This window comes from Puma concolor, chromosome A1, assembly GCF_028749965.1.
Source record: "Puma concolor isolate L17-30 chromosome A1, mPumCon1.1.hap2, whole genome shotgun sequence".
In the NCBI taxonomy this organism is placed as follows: domain Eukaryota; kingdom Metazoa; phylum Chordata; class Mammalia; order Carnivora; family Felidae; genus Puma; species Puma concolor.
This window is the reverse complement of record NC_141667.1, coordinates 33,188,653-33,211,179: the sequence shown is the minus strand read 5'-3', so window position 1 is coordinate 33,211,179 and position 22,527 is coordinate 33,188,653. Positions and strand designations below refer to the sequence as shown.

Below are 22,527 nucleotides of genomic sequence, written 5' to 3'. Positions count from 1 at the left end.
CAGTCATTTGTGTCTATCATAGTAGACAGAGAAAATGAATGAAAGAATTGAGTGAAGACTCAATTGGGTCCTGAGACTCTGAAACAGAAAAAAATGGATGAAACTTCTGAACAGGAACAAAAACATAAAAAAATAAACAACAGCAATGCTCAGAACCCCAGTGCAGAAGAAGGGGGTAAAGACCAGGATGAAGACATTTTACCTTTAACCCTTGAAGAGAAAGAAAACAAAGAGTACTTCAAATCTTTAGGTGAAATTTTGATTCTTGTAGGAAAACAAGACATACCTGTGGACAGACATGAAACTGATGAGCCCCCAGAGGGTCTCTTTACTCCTGGTAACTTTCAAGCACTGCTGGCATGCGGTGTAAATTCCGGAGAAGAGGTTCAAGAAAGCTCTTTGAGACAACAGCAGTTAACGCATTGTTCCGCTCGGAAACACAGCAGAGGCAGATGCTAGAGGTCTGTGAGAGCTGCGTTCGGGAGGAAACCCTCAGGGAAGTGAGAGACTCCCACTTCTTTCCATCATCACTGATGATGTAGCGGACATAGCAGAGGAAGAACACTTGCCTGTGTTGGTGAGCTTGGTTGAGGAGTCTCATAACCTGAGAGAGGACTCTGTGGCCTTCGTGCCTCACGAAGCTGATCCAGAAAGTTTGGCTGTGAAATTTCACACCGCGGTAATTGAGAAGTGGGGACTGAACGTGGAATGTTGTCATGGCCAGGCTTAACGCTGTGTCCAATGGATTTTCTTCCAAAATGAAAGTTGTTGCTTCTGGACTTTAGAGAAATATCCCCAAGCTGTCTACACACTTTGCTGTGCCTGTCCCTTAAATACATGGTTGGCAAAATCCGTGCCTGTTGTGGGAGTATCTGTTGTATTAGGAACAATTGAGGAAGTCTGTTCTTCCTTCCATCGAACTGTACAACTGCTTTTAGAGCTTGACAGTCTCGTTTCTGTCCTCTTCCAGAGCAGTGAGGAAAAAGGTAAAGAAATGAGGGAAATTTGCCATTCTTAGTGGACAGGCAGGCACAATGGTTTTGAAATTTTAAAAGACCTCCTACAAGCACTTGTTTTATGGTATAGTTTAGATGGTATAGTGATACAAACATTAGATGGAATAACTATTTAGCTGGTTGAGCATTTGTACTCTGTAGCACAGTAACAGATTTTGATTTCATTGTTACCATTGTTGTTCTTAAAAATGTTCTATCTTTTACAAGAGCCTTTGGGAAAAATCTCGAGGGCAAACCTCCAATGTCTTCTTTGCCACCGGTAGCTTGGTTGCAGTGCTGTATTCACTAAATGAAGTGATGGAAAATATTGAAGTTGATCATGAATTTTGGTCTGCCGAAGCCACAAATTTGGCAACTAAACTTGATATTCAGCTGAAACTCCCTGGGAAGTTCCGCAGAGCCCAGCAAGTTAATGTGGAATCGCAGCTAACCTCTGAGAGAGTTACTATAAAGTAACTCTACTTTACTATAAGAAACTCTACATGTCCCAACAGTGGAACACATTATTCAGGAACTGAAAGGTACATTCTCAGAACAGCACTTCAGAGCTCTTAAATGCTTATCTCTGGTACCCTCTGTCATGGGACAGCTCAAATTTAATACATCAGAGGGGCACCATGCTGACATATACAGGAGTGACTTACCCAACCCCGACACACTCTCAGCTGAGCTGCTTTGTTGGAGAATCAGGTGGAAACACAGAGGGAAAGATACGGAGCTTCCATCCACCATTTATGGTGCCCTGCATCTGCAAGACATCAAGTTTTTTCCTAATGTTTATGCATTGCCGAAAGTCCTATATATTCTTCCTGTGATGAAGGCTGAGAATGAATGCTATAAAAATGGGCAAAAGCATCTCAAAGCATACCTGAGGAACATTTTGACAGATCAAATATCAAGTATCTTGGCTTTGCTTAACATAAATTTTGATATAAAACATGACCTGGATTTAATGGTGGACACCTATATCAAACTCTATACAACTAAGTCAGAGCTTCCTACAGATAACTCAGACACCATTGAAAATACCTAGGAGACTTTTAAAGTAGGCTCTCTCTTATGTTTGATATTTGGAAAAATCTGTAAGAAATTTGAAAACATCTTATGAAAAGCTGTCACATGTATGTAGGCCACTTAATCACTGAATATCTTGACCCGTCAACCTCTCATTGAGTCCATTAGTCATTGGTGATCTGCCTACTTAAATGGCCCCTGTTGGAACTCTTATGCTTTGGAGACATAACTGTTCTTCCAGAAGATAGCATTGAAAGTGCCACATTACACTTCTGTGTGATCTCTGCTAATCGTGCTTTGGAATTGTTTTAGTGAGGTCATTTTAGACACAACATTTATTATCACTGGATCCAGTTGTCAGGTATTGAGTTATCAGTTCTTGGAAGAAATAGATTTTGAAGAGGTGTGGGAGAAAGGAATACATTGTATAAAATGTTACGATGAAGCTCACAAGTGACCTGGAGTGTGAAGTTTGTTAAAAATCTGTAATGGACAGTTAAGAGAGTTACCGGACAGCCAGAGAGAGATATATATATAGAGAGAATGGAGAACAGGTGAGCTTGCCAAGCAAGGATTTCAGTGTAGATTTTGTCTTTATCAAATGAACCTAAAGGAACAAGTTACAGTTACAGTTTGAATGGGCGAGCCTGCCATTGTTGGTGCACATTAGGTTGTTGCTGTTTGTAGTCCTTTGTTGAGCCTACATCTTCATAAGCTTTTTATCAGGTGTTTGTTGAACACCTCTATTTCATGGTCAAGATCAGAGGCCATGGATACTGACAACTGATTTGTCTGTTTTCCTCTATCTTTTTCACGACTATATCTACTGCCTCATCTTGATTTATAAGCAAAACCTGGAAAACCTACAAAAACAAGTGTTTTTTGGTGTATCTAGGAATAATACAGAAAATATTGCTGTTATTTTTGGTGAAGAAAATCAATTTTGTAGAGTTTATTTCAATAAAATGTGAATTTTACTTAAAAAAATAGAAGTACAGTTTGTTCACACGACAAGTGGCATAATCTCATAACAAAATCAATAGACAGGGCACTTGAATATTATGTTAAGAAAGTAGGCAAGAAATTAATTTAGCAAATACATAATGCATAAATGTGCCTTATTGGTTCAATGCCAATTATCTTTAATTCATAAAATTATCCAAGCTTAATTATCATCCTCCTATATCATATTAACATCAGTATTTATAATAGCAAATTTTTATATGCCGACATTTGTAGGTCAGTTGAAATATTGATGCATACATAAAGCAAGGCTATAAGTTGAATGTATTTAAAATAATATGGCACCGGTGCAAGCAGATGTGAGGGTTAATTCTGGAAAAGCAGGCCCCAAATTTAACAGATTACTTACAGTGCTAGTGTGGGTGACCCAGGGTATTTTTCCTTTCTCTGCCCAACTTTGCTCTGGTGAAGAGCCAGGGAATCAGAAAATACTTAGAGACCCTAGGATGAGGAGAATTAGGAAAAAATGTGGGAGGATTGAATATGCCATTAACTAGATACTGGTATGTAAGTATTTGAACCTCCACTATATGTATATTTTCTCAAGGTCAGCTCACATATTACTTAGGAATGCCTGGCATCGGTACAGTAAATAGAACATCTAGGTCCCTGATGTTCAAGTGCTGAAACAACAGTTGTTCTTAGGCCAGCACATTCTCATCGTGCACAAAAGCAAACCCAAGTCTTTAAGGGATTATTAGAGGAAGGATATTATTTTCTCAGTGACTCAAAGCCAGCTGTGAGGGCCTTTAGTGCAGTTTATGCGTCTTCTGCCTCCCTCTCTTCCACCTTTGGCATGTCTACAATTGGATGAAGTGCTTTTCCTGCAATGGCAATCACTATTAAATCCATTAGCTGGAAACCAAAATGTTTCCCTAATTGTTTAAAGTCTCATTGCGAAAAGGAAGTTTCTATTGATTGCAGTATGAGGGGAAACAATCCCAAGTTCATCATTTTTTTCCCCTTTTTATAAACACAGCCAGATGAGATGGACATATTCAAAATCATCAGATTTACTTCTCCAAAGATTCTCGTTCACCCCTAGAAGTTTCTAGTCTGGGTTTCTTTGTGCCCATTCTTTATTTTGTATTTGCTGACCACTTTCTCTCAGTTTTCTTTTTGGCCTTATCTTGTGTGCTGTACATCTTTGCCTTGTCTTCAGTTTTGTAATTAATTTACAATTATTTTTAATGGCAGTTCTTTTAAAAAATTAGTTGGCTGGACCGTACTCCTGGAATACGGCACTTTTTCTCTTTTCTTCAACAGACATTTCAGCTACTCTCAAGCACTCACTTTTAGCCATTGCCCAACATTTGGAATCCTGATGATGCCTTTCTTTGGACGTGTCCCTTAGGTACGTATACCCAGTTCTTAGAACAGTGCCTGACACTTAAAGGGTGACGCTTAATTCCTTCTTAATGAATGCAGAAATTCAGGTGTGATTTATTTATTTATTTTTTAATCTTACCAAAAACTCACTTTGACCGAATAAATGGACCCAAATTAAAAGAAAAAAATAAAACAGTCAGCATGAGGACTTCTACTGTGGTCACATAGCATCTTGTTTGGTTTAGATTCTCAGCCTCTTTGACAAAACTTTTCTTCTCTCCTCACTGAACCAGAGATGTTGGACAATTTCTGAGCAAAGAGAAAAGAATGTTGTTCACTTAGAAGTGCTTATAATCTGATTAACCTAAATCCCAATAAATGTGACATTACCAGCCAAAATGCTTTATAACTTTGATATTTGTAAATGGGAGCTACAGACAAATCTTACTAAACCTTTTTAGATTCTGGTTGTATAGATTCTGGCTGTATTATTCCCACTGAACGAAATTTCATCTTGCATATAGAAAACTTAAAAGGCTGCTAGTCCAGAACGTTTCCATAGGGGTAATGAAAATTATGGAATGGCTGAAGACTGGATTTAATTGTATACTTAGCAGGCTAGTGTTTAATTTCTCCTGAGGTCATTAATTATATAGCTTATCACATTGAGAGAAATTGCCATCTTTGATAATATAAAATTGAATTTCATTTGATAATCACGATGAAGTACAGACTATCAAGTGTGCATTCCTTTTCCATGGTGTTGACATTCAGGTATCGTCAGTTTTCTTAGCGCTTTAAATTATATGGTGGAGTGGCTGCCAAAATACTTGAAAGGAGAATAAATAGATTTACTGACTCAAATTTGGCAGTAATTTTGCAGGAATGAGGATAGGCCGTTACAACATTCTAATCACAAAACTCCAAAGGGTTTTCAGTGTAATCTTTATGTTTTAAGTACTGTTTAGTTGTTGGACTAAGATACCGTGTGCTCCTGTAATTGTCTTTGAGCTTTGTGCACTGGGTAATCCTTTAGCATGGTCAATCCAGAGGGGTGAAGAGGGATGAATTAGCTATCTTTTTAGCTATTTCCCAGAAACAATCCCTAGAAACTAGAGGAAAAGTTTTCTAAAGGATTGGTGATAGGTAGTTTGGTCCCACCGAGTGGCTATAGTTCCAAAGTTGGTACCTTAAATGACACGTGTGTTCTATTTCCTTGGTGTTAGCTATGAGAATTGCTATACAGAGTTTTCAGACTTGGGACATTGGGAGCAAACAGAACAAAATGGAGAGCCACTTCCTTCGCTTTATTAGATCCGAGTTTTCTGAGGCTGTAGAAATGTATCTTTTTGTTAAATTTGTTTAATTATGCTCTGTCTTTGTAGTGCCTACCCATTGCGTGGCAATTTCCTTAAGGTCAAAGACTGTCTCAATCCATATAACCCATAGCAGAAAACCAGTAGGCTTACCAGGTTCTTACCTGATGTTTTTCTGGATAGGCTGTTATTTTAACTTTCAGTTTGGTAAGTCAAAAGTGAAAAACTAGATGGCAGTGGATTTTAAAGGTGGATTTTAAAATATTATCAATATTTTCTTCTCAATGCTCCTAGGACAGAGATAGGATTTGGGGCTGACCATTTCTGTGTCCTGGGAGGGATTCTTTTGTGGGCACTCTGAGTCATGCAGGTGTGAATCAAGTCAAACTAAGTCGCATGTATTGATTTCTTATTATGTGCGGCACTTTTCTAAATGGTAGTAACTCATTTAAGCCTCATAACAACCTTGTGATATAGGTACTAAATACTAACTTCATTCTATGAATGAGGAAACTGAGGTACAAGTCATACAGTGTAAGGGGTAGACCTGGGATTTGAGACCAGGAAGTCAGGCTGCAGAGCATATATTTACAGACTGTCACAACTACTTCCTTATATGTCTTGGAATGGTTCCCAACAGTGCCAAAGGAATCCAAAAGCACTTATTTCAGACAAGGATTTTGAATGTTATGTTTTCTAATGTAAAAAGCCATCCTATGGAAGAAGCCATATCTCTTCAGAACCTCTATGTATGTAATGTATGGATGTATGTACATATCTATGTAATCTACTTACTGTGGTAGGCAGAATAGTGCCCACCCAGAGATGTTTATGCCCTAATCTTGAAGGCTGTGGGTATGTTATGTTACATGGCAAGGGTGAATTAAGGTTGCAGGTGGAATCAAGATTTCTAATGCGCTGACCTTAACATTCGGAGACTATCCTGAGTTATTTGGGAGGACCCAGTGTGAAAGTGGAATTGGGAGTCAGAAGGGCATTAGAATCTTAAAATAGGAGAAAGATTTGACCAGCCATTGCAGTCTTTACAGATGGAAAGAACCACAAGCCTAGAATTGTGACTACCTTTTAGAAGCTGTAAAAGGCAAAGAAATGGATTCTTCTTCTATAACCTCAAGAAAGAATTGCAGCCCTGCTACATTTTGATTTTAGCTCTGTGAGACCCATGCCAGACTTCTGACCTCCAGAACTATAAGAAAAGAAATTTGTGTTGTTTTAAGACATGAAGTTTGTGGTAATTTTTTATATTGGCAATAGGAAAGTAATATACTTACTTATTTACCATAAGTGAGGAATTGGTAATTTCTTTCGTGGGTTGGGAGATAGGGCTTGGGGGTTTTTGTTAATGATAGGAGACAAAAAAAATCTAAGAATCTCTAGGTCAACTAAGAGCTGACCTCAGAATTTTTTATTCAAAAGTTAATTATAAATTTACTAAGATTAGGTCAGTGTTGTGCAATATTTATGATTTTTCTGAATTCTCAACACATGAACATCGTTCAAGATTGAAAAAGTGTAGAAGAACATAAAACGGTAAGCATGTGTTTGCTTTTCAAAATTTGCTTCTTCAGGGTCCCAGGACAGAAACAGGATTTTACGTTGTTTTTGTCTCATCACCTAGGATTTTACCTTATCGCTAAGCTACCTACCTTCTCTCCTCAGAGGCATCACTAACATCAGTTTCTTCTAGAAATGTTTCATGTCTCTATGAGCATATATTTATGTATAGTCTTTTCCTCTTAAATAACAGTAACATACAGGCCTTTGCATTTATTTCTATCTTAAATTCAGAAAAAAAAATTTATGATAATTAAAAATAAGCAAAACAGAATGTTAACGAAGTTGGTGGGAGGGGAACTGTGCATGATTTTCCACATTTATGTATTCCATGAATTGAAATATATCCAGGAGAGGCAATAGTGAAGGGTATATTATGGCTTATGTAAAACAGGTACTCAAAATGTTATATGATGAACTAATGAATACGTATGAGATGACTGGGTAGCCAAGCTAAGATTTCATTCGCAGGCTTCTTGCAGAAATTCCTGGGGAAGAGAACATGAATACCCAGGATATAAGTTCTGACTGAAACATGACTCTTCTGTCTTAGGGTTTAGATCTTTGAAACCTGAATGGCAAAGGTAGAAGGTGAGGGCAAAAGCAACCTGTCATTTCAAAGCTGCAGGTGTATCTGCATGAGCTGGAGACTCGAACACACCTTCAGCAGAAAGAGTTCTTTAGTTAGGGAAACCACAGGACTGGGGTAGTTGGTTTTATAATTACAGAGCTTTGCTCATAATTAGAAAAGTGTATGTTTGACAGCCATAGCTCTCAGTAGCTAAACTGCTCTATGTCACATTGTTGGAAGGTGTTTATGTTCTAGTCAGAGCTGGATCTCTGAAGACACCATGCCCTTTAGGTAATTTCTAAATTTACTGATACAGAAATAGTTACTTACTCTTGTGAAAATATTTTGTGTGTACTCATTTTTTCCAAGTGAAGTTAGTAGCTGAGCTTTGGAAAGGTTGGAGATGGGAAGATGACACCCTACCCAGCATCTTGGATTGGCTTAGATGAATGACGGATTTTGTAGGGCTCTGGATATAGCATATTGCTTCCAGCTCCAAGTGATATTGTACAGCCTAAGAGTGGGTGGAGGGCTTTTCATCTCACCTATGGCACAGAGCCCAGGAGCTTTCTGGCATCAAAGGACTACAGACCGCATCTTTCGCATGGGCATTCGCATTCTCACGGTGGGCATCATCTGCAGTGGCAGCTAGGGAGTCCTTCAAGAAGCTCTGTAAGCATAGTTACACAAACTCATACACATCATCATACATATGTGTAGGATTCTTTATATTTTGTATAAACCAAAGTGTACTAGACATAACGTTTTGCTCACTTGTACATTGTTTATCTTAAAAGAAGGAATTGTCAGGGTGCCTGGGTGGCTCAGTCGGTTAAGCGTCCGACTTGATTTCAGCTCAAGTCATGATCTCACAGTTTGTGGGATCGAGCCCCACGTCAGGCTCTGCACTGACAGCATGGAGCCTGCTTGGGATTCTCTCTCCTCTCTCTTGGCCCCTCCCCCACTCACTCTCTTTCTCTCTCTCAAAATAAATTAAAAAACTTAAAAAAAAGAAGGAATTGTCAGCCAAAAAAAAAAACCCAAGGATTTGAAAGTTGATAATGATTAAAAATGTCAGTAACTCAAATTGCTTGAACAATTACTTTGTACCAGGTACTATGTGCTTTATGTGTCTTTGCTCATTAATCTGCATAGTTGCTCAGCAGAGGTTCATAGGTACCTCACAGAGTAAGGAGCTTCCTGGCTGTAGATGTTTTTAAGCAGATATTGGTGACCATTTGCTCCAAATGTAATAGAGAAGGTTCCTCCTTTGGGGGTAAGTCAGAAGAGGTGATTGCTAGACCCTTTCCAAGTGTCAGTGCTTAGGACTCTACCAGTTAATGATTGAATGCAGGGCGGGGTTATTTGGAGTGCTCAGTAATGTTTGCCAAGGACCAATGAAGACTTGAGTTTCTCTCTTGCCTCTGGGTAATGATTGGTGCAGGTTAGAGGTGATGAGGGCAGTCCCTGCATGCTGCTCTCATTGAACTGAATCCAGTGCAGGGTGGCTCGCTCTGTCTTCTAGACTGAGTGCGTGACCTTGATTAAATCAGGTTATAGAGCAAATTGGAGGTCTGTAGAGAAACTGTCTTATTTTTTCTACGACCTCTGAGGCTTCTTCAAGTAACAGATACGCATCCAGACTTTTATCCTTTACGTGAGCTTCATCGCTGAGCTACAAGGATGGCTTAAAATGGCAAGTTTAGGTCATCCGACTACTCAATTGGTGCTTTCTGAAAAACAGTTCTATCAGAGGAGTAGACTATTAATTGCTTCATTAATCCATCAGTGATTTCTTTGTCAGGAACCATTCTAAATGCTTGAAAAATAACTTCCTCTTTGGACGGATAATCACATAAAGAAACAGCTGGGTGCTATATTAGCACTGCAATGGAGATGGGGGCAGGTGTGGTAACATCGAGGAGGAATGACGTTTAGTGACCGAGGTGTCACGGTGGCAGTCATGCCTCAGCTGGGATGTGAAGGATGAATAGGATTTCACCAGGCAAAGAAGAGAAAGAAGATAATTCTGTTCGGGGAGGTGATAGCTCTGTGGCTTGAAGCTCTGAGAGGGAAGGGCACGCTGCCGTCGGGGGGATGGTCACAGCTTCAGCAACGCGGGGGTGGGGAAGGTGGGGTGTGTTCATGCTGGAACAGTGTGTGATACTGTGTGCTAGTAGAATAAGAGGTGAAGCTGTGTAACTGAAAAGCTGAACGTCGAGAAAGAAGGAGCCTACATAAAAGCCAGGCAGAGAATTAAAACAAAACAAAACAAACAAAAAACCCCCACATGTTAAAAAAAATACATCTTGACTCATAATTTTATTTTTTACTTTATAAGTTTTTATTTAAATTCCAGTAGTTCACATATGGTGAATATTAATTTCAGGTGTACAATTTAAGTGATTCAACACTTGCATACAACGCCCAGTGCTCATCACAACGAGTGCACTCTTTAATCGTCATCACTGGGGCCGCCTGGGTGGCTCAGTCGGTAAAGCGTCTGACTTTGGCTCAGGACATGATCTCAGGGTTCAGGAGTTTGAGCCCCGCATTGGACTCTGTGCTGGCTCAGAGCCTGGAACCTGCTTTGGATTCTGTGTCTCCCTCTGTCATTGCCCCTCCCCTACTCATGCCTTCTCTCTCTCTCTCTCTCTTTCTCAAAAATTCATTAAATTCTCTCTCATTCTTAAAAAAACATTAAAAAAATTAATTGTCATCACCTATTTTACGCATATCCTCACCCACCTCCCCTCTGGCAACCATTAGTTTGTTCTCGATAGTTAACAGTCTGTTTCTTGAGGGGCGCCTGGGTGGCTCAGTTGGTTTCATCTGACTCTTGATTTTGGTTCAGGTCATGATCTCACACTTGGTGGGTTCGAGCCCTACATCAGGCTCTGCACTGACAGTGCGGTGCAGAACCTACGTGGGGTTCTCTCTCCCTCTCTCTCTGTTCCTCCCTCCCTGACCCCCCCCCGCCCTTGTGCTCTCTCTCTCAAAACAAATAAACTTTTTTTTTAAAGAGTCTGTTTCTCAGTTTGACCCATAATTTTAAATGATAGACCATGGTTATTGACTTTAGGCATTCCCAGGGGTAAGTAAAGATGGGCCGCAACAGTTGCCTAGAAAATTGACGTTTGAAAAAATCGTTTTAATGTTTATTTATTTTTGAGAGAGAGAGAGAGAGAGAGAGAGAGTGAGCTGGGGAGGGGCAGAGAGAGAGGGAGACACGAATCCGAAGTAGGCTCCAAGCTCTGAGTTGTCAGCACAGAGCCCAATGCAGGGTTTGAACTCACGAACCGTGAGACCACGACCTGAGCTAATTTCTGACACTTAACTGAGCCACCCAGGCACCCCCAAAATTGACAGTTTTGTGTGAACAAGTTAGGAGCCCAGCTCAGAATGTGAACTGGAACCCCCAGACATCTGAAACAGCAAGCAATTTTTGCACCTGCAAACCAAATTTCAGTCTTCACATACAGGCAATGAAAAGGAGATTTTTTATATATTTATTTATTTATTTTTGTTAGCCACATCCGCACACACAAGATAGTGATTTCCATCTGTGGTGTTACTTTAAATGAAAATGAAGCTTCCTGCTCAGAGCTCAGAGGTGTGCTTTTGGTGAGCGTCATCTGCCATGCTCTGTGACATCTCACTCACAGAGACTAACCCAAGCTCTGTCAGTGTCTGTGAGTGGTCCAAGCATTTCATTCCCATGCCAGATGGTGAGCACCTTCAGGAGAAGGATCACATCTTAGGGTTCTCTGTAGCTTGAATACATTTGCTTACATGTTAACTGAATAGCTGAATGAATTCTATTCACAGGCCATCCCGGAGAACCTATGAATAGTCTGATCTTTGGTTTTGCCACTGACCAGAACCACCCTCCTTGTCCAGGCTGACATTGACAGGCCCTAATTTTGCCTCTGTGACCTGTTTTTTTTTAATGTTTATTTATTTTTGAGAGAGAGACAGAACACAAGCAGGGGAGGGACAGAGAGAGAGAGAGAGAGGGAGACACAGAATCCGAAGCAGGCTCCAAGCTCTGAGCTGTCAGCACAGAGCCCAATGCAGGGCTCAAACCCACAAACCACGAGATCATGACCTAAGCTGAAGTCAGATGCTTAACTGACTGAGCCACCTCTGTGGCCCATCAAAAAAAAAATTCACCTAGAGACTAATGTTCAAAGTTCCCTTGTTTCAAGCCATGGAACAGTAGTCATTTGATTAAAAAGCCAGTGGTTAATTAAAGTGCTAAAGACTTTCTTTGGGAGGGCTCATCTCCTTTGTAGACCTCTGTAGGGTCCTCCTATCTCTTTCCTGAAGAGCACCCTTTACCTCACCCTTCTCTAGTAGAATCTGCAAACTTTGCATCCCATCTAATTTTACCCATCTCTTTGTCCATTCCCTTAGGGTCTTGCTCTCTGAAGTTGGCTAATGGCTAAAGTCATCTGTGCCCAGCGCTAGAGTCTGGAAGTTCAACTTGAATTTTGATAGGGACTTGGCAGAAACAGGGAATTGACTCAAAAGAAAGAGAGAACATTCTGGGACTTTTGACCTTTCTCAGATCAAGTACCCATCCGGACCTGGATTCAGAGGCAGCTCAGAGTAACTCAAACTCTCTTTAGGTGCCTCAAGTGAGAAATAGCCAGATGGTGAGCAATTCTCTGAAACCAGATAGAAATTGAGAACAGTGAAATGATTCTTTCTCCTCCCACTACTGGCTGGGAGTTTATTTAAACACACACATACATACACACACACACACACACACACACACACACACACACACGTAAGAGCAGGAGACTAATTGTGAATGAAATAAAGAACATCAAAAGAATCTTCCTAATTAGCTTAAATACTGATTGTTACCATTAAAAAATGAGTCAGCCTAAAAACACATGTAATTGCAGTCTTCCTGTGTTGTGGGAAGCCTAGAGACCGAAGAACTACATTATTAGCAGGAAAGGACAGGCCATGGTGACATCCATCATAAAGAAGAGATGGTTTTTCCAGCACTGACTGTGGCATGTGACATTTGCTTGACTGAATGCAAAGCATTTGATGCCCAGGAGGCTGGTAGTCGTCCCTACACAGCCAGTACATGAGTGGCAAGCACATATTACCACTCCTGCTTGGCAAATGGGAAACCGAGGAACTGGAAATTGTAATAACTAGAATTGAAGTGAATCATCAAAGTTTAGGGCAAAGTTGTGAGAGAGACTTTGGTGCCCTATTTCTCTTGCTGTGCTCTTTTCCCTCCCTTCTCAATGCTTCTTTCTTATTGCACAGTTCTCCTATTTAAATTTTTCTTGGAGGTGAGCCTGGGTGGCTTAGTCTGTTAAGCATCCAATTCAGCTCAGGTCATGATCTCATGGTTCTTGAGTTCAAGCCCTGCGTTGAGCCCTGTGCTGACATTTCAGAGCCTGGAGCCTGCTTCAGATTCTGTGTCTCCCTCTCTCTCTCTACCCCTCCCCTTTTCACGCTCTCTCTCTAAAATAAACATATATTTTTTTAAATTTTCCTTGGAGAAACTGTGTGCTTTTTATACCTCTGTGTGAATGTTAATCATCATCCCCCTTGGAGAGGGCACTTGACTATTAACTCTTATCCCTAATAATGATACAAAACTTTTTCAAGGGGCCCTCCTAAACCCTAAATTCATAAAGAAATTACAAGCATCCATAATTAGCATGAATCTGGTAGAGGAGGAAGGTAGAAGAAACAAACTCTTTCCTGGTGCCCCTGACATCCTATTGCAGACCTGCCCTGTGTAAGGTGAGATATCTAGGAACAGGTGGAGTAGCAGAGAACAATTTGATTTCTTCTGATGATGCAAGTGTGAGTGGCTGACTTGCTAAGTTAATGAAAAGAGTATGTATTATGAGAAATTACTTGAGAAGTATGTGATGCCCAGATTGGGGATTATTGATTAGTAGAATTGTCTTAGTTCAATCAAAATACAATAAACAAAACCAATTTGTATGTCATTGCTTCTTCAAATATTTCTAATTATATGGCCCTGGGTAGGTATTTTAATCTTAGTAGTGCTGTGAACTTTTGGGCAGTCTTGTGAAGTCTATGGGCCCCTTTATAGAGTAGTACTTTTTTTTTTTTTTTGAGAGGGCGAGAGAGAGTGTGCACGTGTACCTGAGCAGAAGGGAGAAGGGCAGAGAGAAAGGGAGAGGGAGAGGATCTTAAGCAGGCTCCATGCCTAGTGTGGAGCTGGTTGCCAAACTCCATCTCATGATCGTGAGATATGACCTGAGCCAAAATCCAGAGATGGATGCTTAACTAACTGAGCCACCCAGGCACCCTGAAAATAGCATTTTTAAAAAAAAATTTTTTTTTTCAATGTTTATTTATTTTTGGGACAGAGAGAGACAGAGCATGAACGGGGGAGGGGCAGAGAGAGAGGGAGACACAGAATCGGAAACAGGCTCCAGGCTCTGAGCCATCAGCCCAGAGCCCGACGCGGGGCTCGAACTCACGGACCGCGAGATTGTGACCTGGCTGAAGTCGGACGCTTAACCGACTGCGCCACCCAGGCGCCCCGAAAATAGCATTTTTAATACATAAAATCAAACACTTAAAAAACTTCAAAGAAACCAATACTACTGGAAGACATTAATCAAAATTGTTGAAAATTTGTGATATATGTTTTAGTAATGAATTAAAAACAAGATCTAGGGGCGCCTGGGTGGCGCAGTCGGTTAAGCGTCGGACTTCAGCCAGGTCACGATCTCGCGGTCCGTGAGTTCGAGCCCCGCGTCAGGCTCTGGGCTGATGGCTCGGAGCCTGGAGCCTGTTTCCGATTCTGTGTCTCCCTCTCTGCCCCTCCCCCGTTCATCCTCTGTCTCTCTCTGTCCCAAAAATAAATAAACGTTGAAAAAAAAAAATTAAAAAAAAAAAAAAACAAGATCTAGTGCACAGACATAATGGTTTCATAACTTCATAGTAGTGATGAATACAAATAATATTTTAAGATACCTACAACAACTATACTGTGATATTAAAATATTTGAGGTTTCTTTGGAGGTGAAGTTACAAATACCTGAATACCTGTGGCTATTAGTGACTACTGGTCCATATTTATAATGGAATGAAATGCTATATTTAATTCAAGGTTGATAAAAGGTTTGCAGTAGGCTTCTTGGCTTGACAGTCTATCTACCTCTTTGAGCTGTGGGCGGTGTTGGAGGGAGAACATGGCCTTTGAATCTCAGCTCTGAGTTCAAGTCTCCATGAAGACTTTACTTCCAGTATGTCTCAGCTATTTTAGTTAACCTTTTGGAATTCAGTTTGCTTTGATTACAATGGGAAAATAGTGAATTCTGCATGAAGTTATTGAACAGACTAAATGATATAATGTATATTTAACATCTAGCACAATGCCCGTCATGAAGAGGGAGCTCAGCAAGTAACAACTCCGTCTGGACACCTTTTCCCCCACAGCCGAAGGAAAAGCGAAGTAGGTAATATATTTGTAAAGATAAGTCTCTCACTAACATCCTAGTCCTGGATAATTCGCTGTCTGAGACAGGGTACATACAGTCTTTTAGTTTCAAGAGAATTTGGGAAGGAAGATACTCTGGAAAATATATTCCATTTTATGCATCTCTAAGCCAAGCCATAAATGTAGCTGTCTAAAATTTCAAGTCTGTAAAATTCAAACAAGTTTTCAGGAGTTAATTGTTAAAAGGTAATTAAAATTCCAGTGAAATAAGATACCATTTTAGGATTGGGAATGCTGGCTTCTCTGTTTTATGATGATATTAAGGTTTTGGTAGAGTCCTCATCTTGTCCCATGCAGAACCAAGAGAGGGCTGACCTACCACTGAGTTCTGCAGGATCCACGTGGAAGAGGAGGACAAAACCCTGGTCTGCTCAGGAACCTGAGCTGCTCCCTCAAGCCATAGGTCAGACACAAAGCAGCTAATGGACCCAGTGGCCAATTTCAGGTGCTTTGTGGACATCCCTAAACTGAGTTGATCCACAAGGTATTTCCTGAGTAAAAACTTCTTGAATTTTAGCTTCTTAAGCTGTCAAGAAGTTATTGGATTTTTGGAATTTTTATTGTTACGTATTCCAAATATCTTAGAATCTAAAAAAATTTATTTGAATTTTAAACGTAAAAAAATAGAACTTACTTATATAAGGCATAAATATTCAATTTAATGAAACTTATTTAAATTTTTGTTTTCAGATTTGGGAAGCTACAATCAAGGTCATTTGGGAAGTAGGACCCAGTGTATTAGCATTACCTATGGGTGTCCACATAGAGATTTATAGACACAGGAAAGGCTAGATAATGAGAATGCCCCGTAAAGAGGCACCACGTTTCACCAGGGAGAAATGCATCCAAGTAACCTCTCAAATGTTAAGAAATATGCCTACTTAATTGTATGGTGCATTTTCCATGGTATTTGCTTTATTCATTTCATGTGCATTTTGATTAAAAATTTTACATTTTATTATCTCTTATGTTTTTCAATAAATACAAACCAGGACTGATTTTTTTCCCTCTTTTTTTCATTCTTCTCAGAGGTGTGGTGAGCATCGAATAAGACAATAATTTTGCAATGCTTACATCTTGTCCATTTGGGCTGCTGTAACAAAATACCACACACTGAGTAGCTTATGGATAACAGAAACTTATCTCTCACAGTTCTAGAGGATGGCAGTCCAAAATCACGGTGCCAACATGTTGGGTGAGGGTTCGCTTTCAGGTTATAACTTCTTATATCCTCTAGTGGCAGAAGGGGCTCCTGGAGCCTTTGTTACAAGGCACTAATCACCTTCCAAAGGCTCCACCTCCTAATACCATCACCTTTGGGGGTAAGAATTCGACATATGAATTTTGGGAGGACACACTCTGTGATACTGTGATTTATAAGAAATAGATAGTTGGCCGTTTAGATGCCCAAAATATACAGTAGTTCCCCCTTTCTGCAGTTTCGCTTTCTGCAGTTCGTTACCTGAGGTCAACCTCGGTCCAGAAGCAGGTGATCCCCCTTCTGACATTATCAGAAGGTCAACGGGAGCCTAAGGCTACATCACAATGCCTACATCCTTCACCTCACCTCATCATGTAGGCATTTTATCATCTCACATCATCCCAAGAATAAAGGTGAGTACAGTACAATAAGAAATTTTGAGAGAGAGAAACCACATTCATGTAACTTTTATCACAGTGTATTGTTATAATTGTTCTATTTTATTATTGTTGCTAATCTCTTTGTGTGCCTATCGTATAAATTAAACTTTATCATAGATATGTATATATAAGAAAAAACATAGTATATATCGGATTCTGTACTATCTGCAGTTTTAGGCATCCACTAGGGATCTTGGAATGTATCCTCTCGAATAAAAGAGGACTACTGTATCTCTCATATATATTTAGTCTTTTTCCGCAGTCCCTGGCTCGCAGTTCCCCAAACCCTTGGAATTTCCTAAGTGTTGAGAATGACAAAGGTGTCGTATGTCATGTTAATGAGATGACCTCTGGAAAGCACCTAAGGCTGGGGGGTGCTTTCCAGGAGAACCAACCTTGTGATCCGGTTGGGGAGGGGAGAAGCCCTGGAGGTTGAATTCATCATCAAAGGCCAATGATTTGATCAACCATGCCTATATAATGAAGCCTTCAGGAAAACCACAAGGACAGGGTTTGGAGAGCTTCTGGGTCGGTGAATGCATGGAAGTGCTGGAAGACTGGTGTCTTGGATAGAGCATGGGAGCTCTTTCCCCAAGCCTTGTCCCGTGCAGCTCTTCCGTCTGGTTGTTCTTCAGTTATATCTTCTTATGATAAACAGGAAATCTAGTAAGTAAAATGTTCTTCCGAGTCTGTGAGCTGCTCTAGCAAATTAATCCAACCCAAGGGAGTGAGACTTGGGAACCTGTAATTTACATCTGGTTGGTCAGAAGTACAGATAACAGCCTCAGCTTGCAACTGGCATCTGAAGTTGAGGGTGGCACTCTTGAAGGACTGAACTCTTAACTTGTAGAACCTAATGCTGTCTCTGGCTAGATGGTGTCAGAGAACACCGATGGTGTCCGAGAATTGTTTGTTGGTATGAAGGGACTCCCCCTCACACACATTGAAATTGAGTCCAAGAATCCCAAAAGACACTCAGACATAGCAACTTAATAAACAGAATTATCTGATTGCTATTGACATTATGTTATAAATAGGTGTTCTCTCTTAAGATGGCTCATTTAAAAAAAAAAAGATGAATTATTTTATTACATGATTTTCCAGCTATGGCATTCAAATTGGTGTTGCTTTGAATGAGTCTATAAGATACTCTTTTTGCTTTTTTAAAAACAGATTTCTTATTTTAGAATAATTTTAGTTTTATAAAAATATTGGGAAGATAGTACAGGGAGTACCCATACTCAGTTTCCCATCTTGACATCTTACATTAATATAGTGTATCTGGGGGCGCCTGGGTGGCGCAGTCGGTTAAGCGTCCGACTTCAGCCAGGTCACGATCTCGCGGTCCGTGAGTTTGAGCCCCGCGTCAGGCTCTGAGCTGATGGCTCGGAGCCTGGAGCCTGTTTCCGATTCTGTGTCTCCCTCTCTCTCTGCCCCTCCCCCGTTCATGCTCTGTCTCTCTCTGTCCCAAAAATAAATAAACGTTGAAAAAAAAAATTAAAAAAAAAAAATATATAGTGTATCTGTCATAATTAATGAACTAATATTGATGCATTTTTATTAATTAAAGTTCATAGTTTATTTAAATTTCCTTAGTTTTTATCTTATGTCCTTTTTCTGTACCAGAATCTCATCAAGGATACCGCATTGCATTTAGTTGTCATGTTTCCATAGGCAGTACTTGGCTATGACAGCCTCAGCTTTCTTTGTTTTTGAACACCTTGCTAGTTTTTTGGAATACTGGTCAGGTATTTCATAGAATGCCATCTGTTGGATTTGTGTGATGTTTTTCTTGTGATTAGATTGGAATTGTGGGTTTTGGGAGGAAGGTCACAGAGATAAAACCAATTTTTAAATCATATTATATCAAAGGTCCATACTATCAACATGATTTATCACTATTGATACTGACCTTGATCATCTGGCTGAGGTAATGTAGGTTAGATTTCTCCACTGTAATTTTGGTGCTACTTGTGCTTTTCATTACTGGTGTATTGCTTTTAGGTCGTCTCTGCCAATGGAGTAAGGAAAGATATGCTTATGTGTGTGTGTGTTTGTGTGTGTGTGTGTGTTTATATATTATATATTGTGCATATTTATAACATGTGTAACTATTTCTATGTGTAACCATTATGTGTCTGTATTAAGCTAAACATGAGTGCATGCTGGTATCTCCAATTCTTTTTTTTTCTTTTAATTAATTAATTTAAGAGAGAGAGAGAAAGAGAGAGAGAGAGAGCACGCACGCAAGTGGGGGAGGGGCAGAGAGAGGAGAAAGAGAGAATCCCAGGCAGGCTTCATGCTGTTAGCAGCAGAGCCTGACTCAGGGCTTGAACTCACCAATGGTGAGATCGTGACCTGAGCCAAGATCAAGAGTTGGACGCTTAACTGACTGAGCCACCCAGGTGCCTCTGGTATCTCCAGTTCTAACCAGTTATTAAATAGATCATTCTAGGCTTTTCCTCTTGCTCTTCCAAAACTTCCCACACCAACATTGGGAAACCTGGTTCCCACTATTCATCCATTTATTTATTGTTCCATTACAGTACACATGTATGGCAGTATCTGAATGATTATCCCTTACTCTTATACTCCTATGGGAAATAACTTTGTCACTTACAGTGCTTATAAGCCATTTGTTTTGCCTTTAGTCTTATAGACTCCACTCATTTCTATATTTACTTAAGTCAGCACTTCTTCCCCTTGACTCCCTTCCAGTGAGGTTGTTTCATACATTTGTAATACAGTAAGATTTTCTTGTCATGGTCTGATTCTTTCCTGATACCTCCAAGTCTTCTAAATGATTTTTAAAAAATTTTATATACACTAAAGTTTATTCTTTGTTCTATACAGTTCTATGGGTTTTGACAAACTCATAATGTCAACATATCTACCGTTACAGTGTTAGAATAGTTTTACTGCCTGACCAGATCCCCAGGTGCATCAATATTCAGTCCTTCTCTTCTCCCTCTGAATACCCTGGCAGCCATTAGCTTTTTACTATTTACTCACCAGAATGTCTCATAGTTGAAATCATATAGTATGACTCTCTACTTTTTAAAAATTAGTAAATAAAGGTCCCAAAGCCACACTTTTTTAAAACAGGAGAAAAGGATACATATTGATTTAATACAAGTTTTATATGGCACGGGAGCCTTCACAAGGAAATGAAGACCTGAAAAAACAGAGTTGAATATTGCTATGGTGGTTTGATGAAGAATGGACAGTTGTGGAGAAATATGATAGGTTAAAGAGTATGAGGTAAGTGTCATACTCTGGGGGAAACTTAGCAAACCTATTTGGATTCCTTTCAGTGTCCCTTTGTCTTCAAAGATAAGGATGCTCCTTTCTTCCAAGTATAGGGAGGCACCTCTCACATGAGGGTTTTAGGACCTGAGTGACCTTCCTGCTTCTGCCATTTTTTTTCAAAATGTCTTCACCTTAAAATATTTAATATGCCAAGGTACCACATTTGGAGTAGCATGTCCTGAACCCCATCAGCTGCCGTAACAAAGTATCACAGCCTTGGTGGTTTAAACAACATAAATGTATTTCCTCACAGTTCTGGAGGCTACAAGTCTGAGATCAAGGTGTCGACAGTGTTGGTTTCTTCTAAAGCCTCTCTGCTTGGCTTGTACGTGGCCGTGTTCTTGCTGTGTCCTCGTATGACTTTTTCTCTGTGCATGTGCATTGTTGATGTCTCTTTGTGTGTCTTAACCTATCTATTCTTTTAGTTATGTACACCAATCAATCATATTGGATTAGGGTCCAGCCTAATGACCTCATTTAACTTAATCACCTCTTTAAGGACCCTATCTCCAGCAGGTGCCTGGGTGGTTCAGTCGGTTAAGCATTGGACCCTTGATTTTGGCTCAGGTTATGATCTGCAGTCGTGGGATTGATCCCCTCCTCAGACTCTGTGCTGACAGAGTAGAGCCTACTTGGGATTCTCCCTCTCTCTCTCTCTCTCTCTCTCTCTCTCTCCCCCCCCACTCATGTCCAAGTTTTCTCACCAACCCCCCATAAATAAACTTAAAAGAAAAAGATTCCAAGACCCTATCTCCAAATACAGTCCCATTCTGAGGTATGAAGGGGTTAGGGCTTCAACATTTGAATTTTATTTATTTTTTTGGTGGGGAGAGGCACAATTCAGCCTGTAACATATGCCTTACCACCTGGTCAGAATTTCTTCATTAGAGATAATTTCTATTTCTCTTACCTTACTTTAAGCCCTGTCTCACCTTCTGTGGAGATGAAGACTAGAACAGTATTCCCCAAACAGTAACCTTTCATTGGTCTATGTGAGATGATTCAATCTCTTTCTCAGCAAACTGTTTTATTCCTTTCACTTAAAAATAATTTTATTTTATTTGACTGTAGTTGAAACACAATTTTATGTTAGCCTCAGGTACAACATAGTTTCAACGGTTAATATTATGCTGTACTCACAAGTATAGCTACCATGTAACTGGAAACCTGTATCTCCCACTCCCTTTCACGCATTTTGACCATCCTCCTACCTCTCCCCTAACTCTGGCAACCATCCAGTTTATTCTTTGTGCCAAACCCACGCTTTTAAAAATATACCTTCAGGGGCGCCTGGGTGGCTCAGTCAGTTAAGCATCCGACTCTTGATTTCAGCTCAGGTCGTGATCTCACAGTTTGTGAGATCCAGCCGTGTTGGGTTCTGTGCTTACAGCACAGAGCCTACTTGGGGTTCTCTGACTCTCTCTCTCTTCCACCCCCCCACCCCTTCCCACATGTGTGCACACACACGTGCTCCCTCCCTCTCAAAATAAATAAAGTAAAAAATATATATACCTTCAACCACAATTTTCTAAAGAGCATCTTGTCATTTAGAGACACTTGGTGTGAAGAAATATAAAAAATTTAAAGCACATTTTATTATAAATTTTTATGAGTCAAGAGAAATAACTAGAATTATATTGCTGATTATTTTCCTTAAAACTGTTGAGATAGGGGTGCCTGGGTAGCTCGGTCGGTTGTGCGTCCGACTTTCCTCAGGTCATGATCTCACAGTAAGTGAGTTCGAGTCCCGCATCGGGCTCTGTGCTGACAGCTGAGGTCCTGGACCCTGCTTCGGATTCTGTGTCTCCTTCTCTCTCTGCCCCTACCCCACTTGTGCTCTGTCTCTCTCTCTCTCTCAAAAAAATAAACATTAAAAAAAAAAAAAACAAAACAAAACTGGTGAGATAGATTTTTAAGGTTAAATATGTATTTTCTCTAGTTTAGCTTTTCAAACTCTGTTCTCCTTGTCCCCACAGCCCCAAAGCACTGAGGCTTAAATGGAACTTAAAATTGTGAGTTGTAAGATTGATCCAAGAAAGGATTTCCAGGTTATTTCCAAGTTACCACCAAACACAACAGGAGGTATAATTTCTTGGCAGAGCACAAGCGAGGTGGTCTTGTGCTCTTGGAATGAAGTGGACAGCGACAAGCATCACTGTCCCTGGTGACACCCGTACTGCCAACTACAGCAGGCAACTTTTTTCTTTTCATCCT

General features: G+C 40.2%; 1 long non-coding RNA gene and 1 pseudogene across 4 annotated transcripts in view; both read left to right on the top strand.

Annotated features, from left to right (window-relative positions):
* Positions 1–4,311, top strand: part of LOC147584086 (52 kDa repressor of the inhibitor of the protein kinase-like) — a 63,905-nt pseudogene extending 59,594 nt beyond the window's left edge. Inside the window, exon 4 of the transcript XR_015240908.1 lies at positions 272–4,311. The product of XR_015240908.1 is annotated as a 52 kDa repressor of the inhibitor of the protein kinase-like (transcript). The remainder of the gene's footprint in view (positions 1–271) is intronic.
* Positions 4,312–4,413: 102 nt separating this feature from the next.
* LOC147584085 (uncharacterized) lies at positions 4,414–16,361 on the top strand. 3 transcript variants are annotated; one of them, XR_015240923.1, is made up of 3 exons: positions 4,414–7,249; positions 15,235–15,322; positions 16,054–16,361. It is a non-coding gene; the product is annotated as an uncharacterized LOC147584085 (long non-coding RNA). The 3 variants fall into 3 exon arrangements; XR_015240917.1 differs by lacking the exon at positions 4,414–7,249 and adding an exon at positions 10,821–12,502; XR_015240914.1 differs by lacking the exon at positions 4,414–7,249 and having other exon boundaries at positions 14,765–15,322.
* The last annotated feature ends 6,166 nt before the right edge of the window (positions 16,362–22,527 follow it).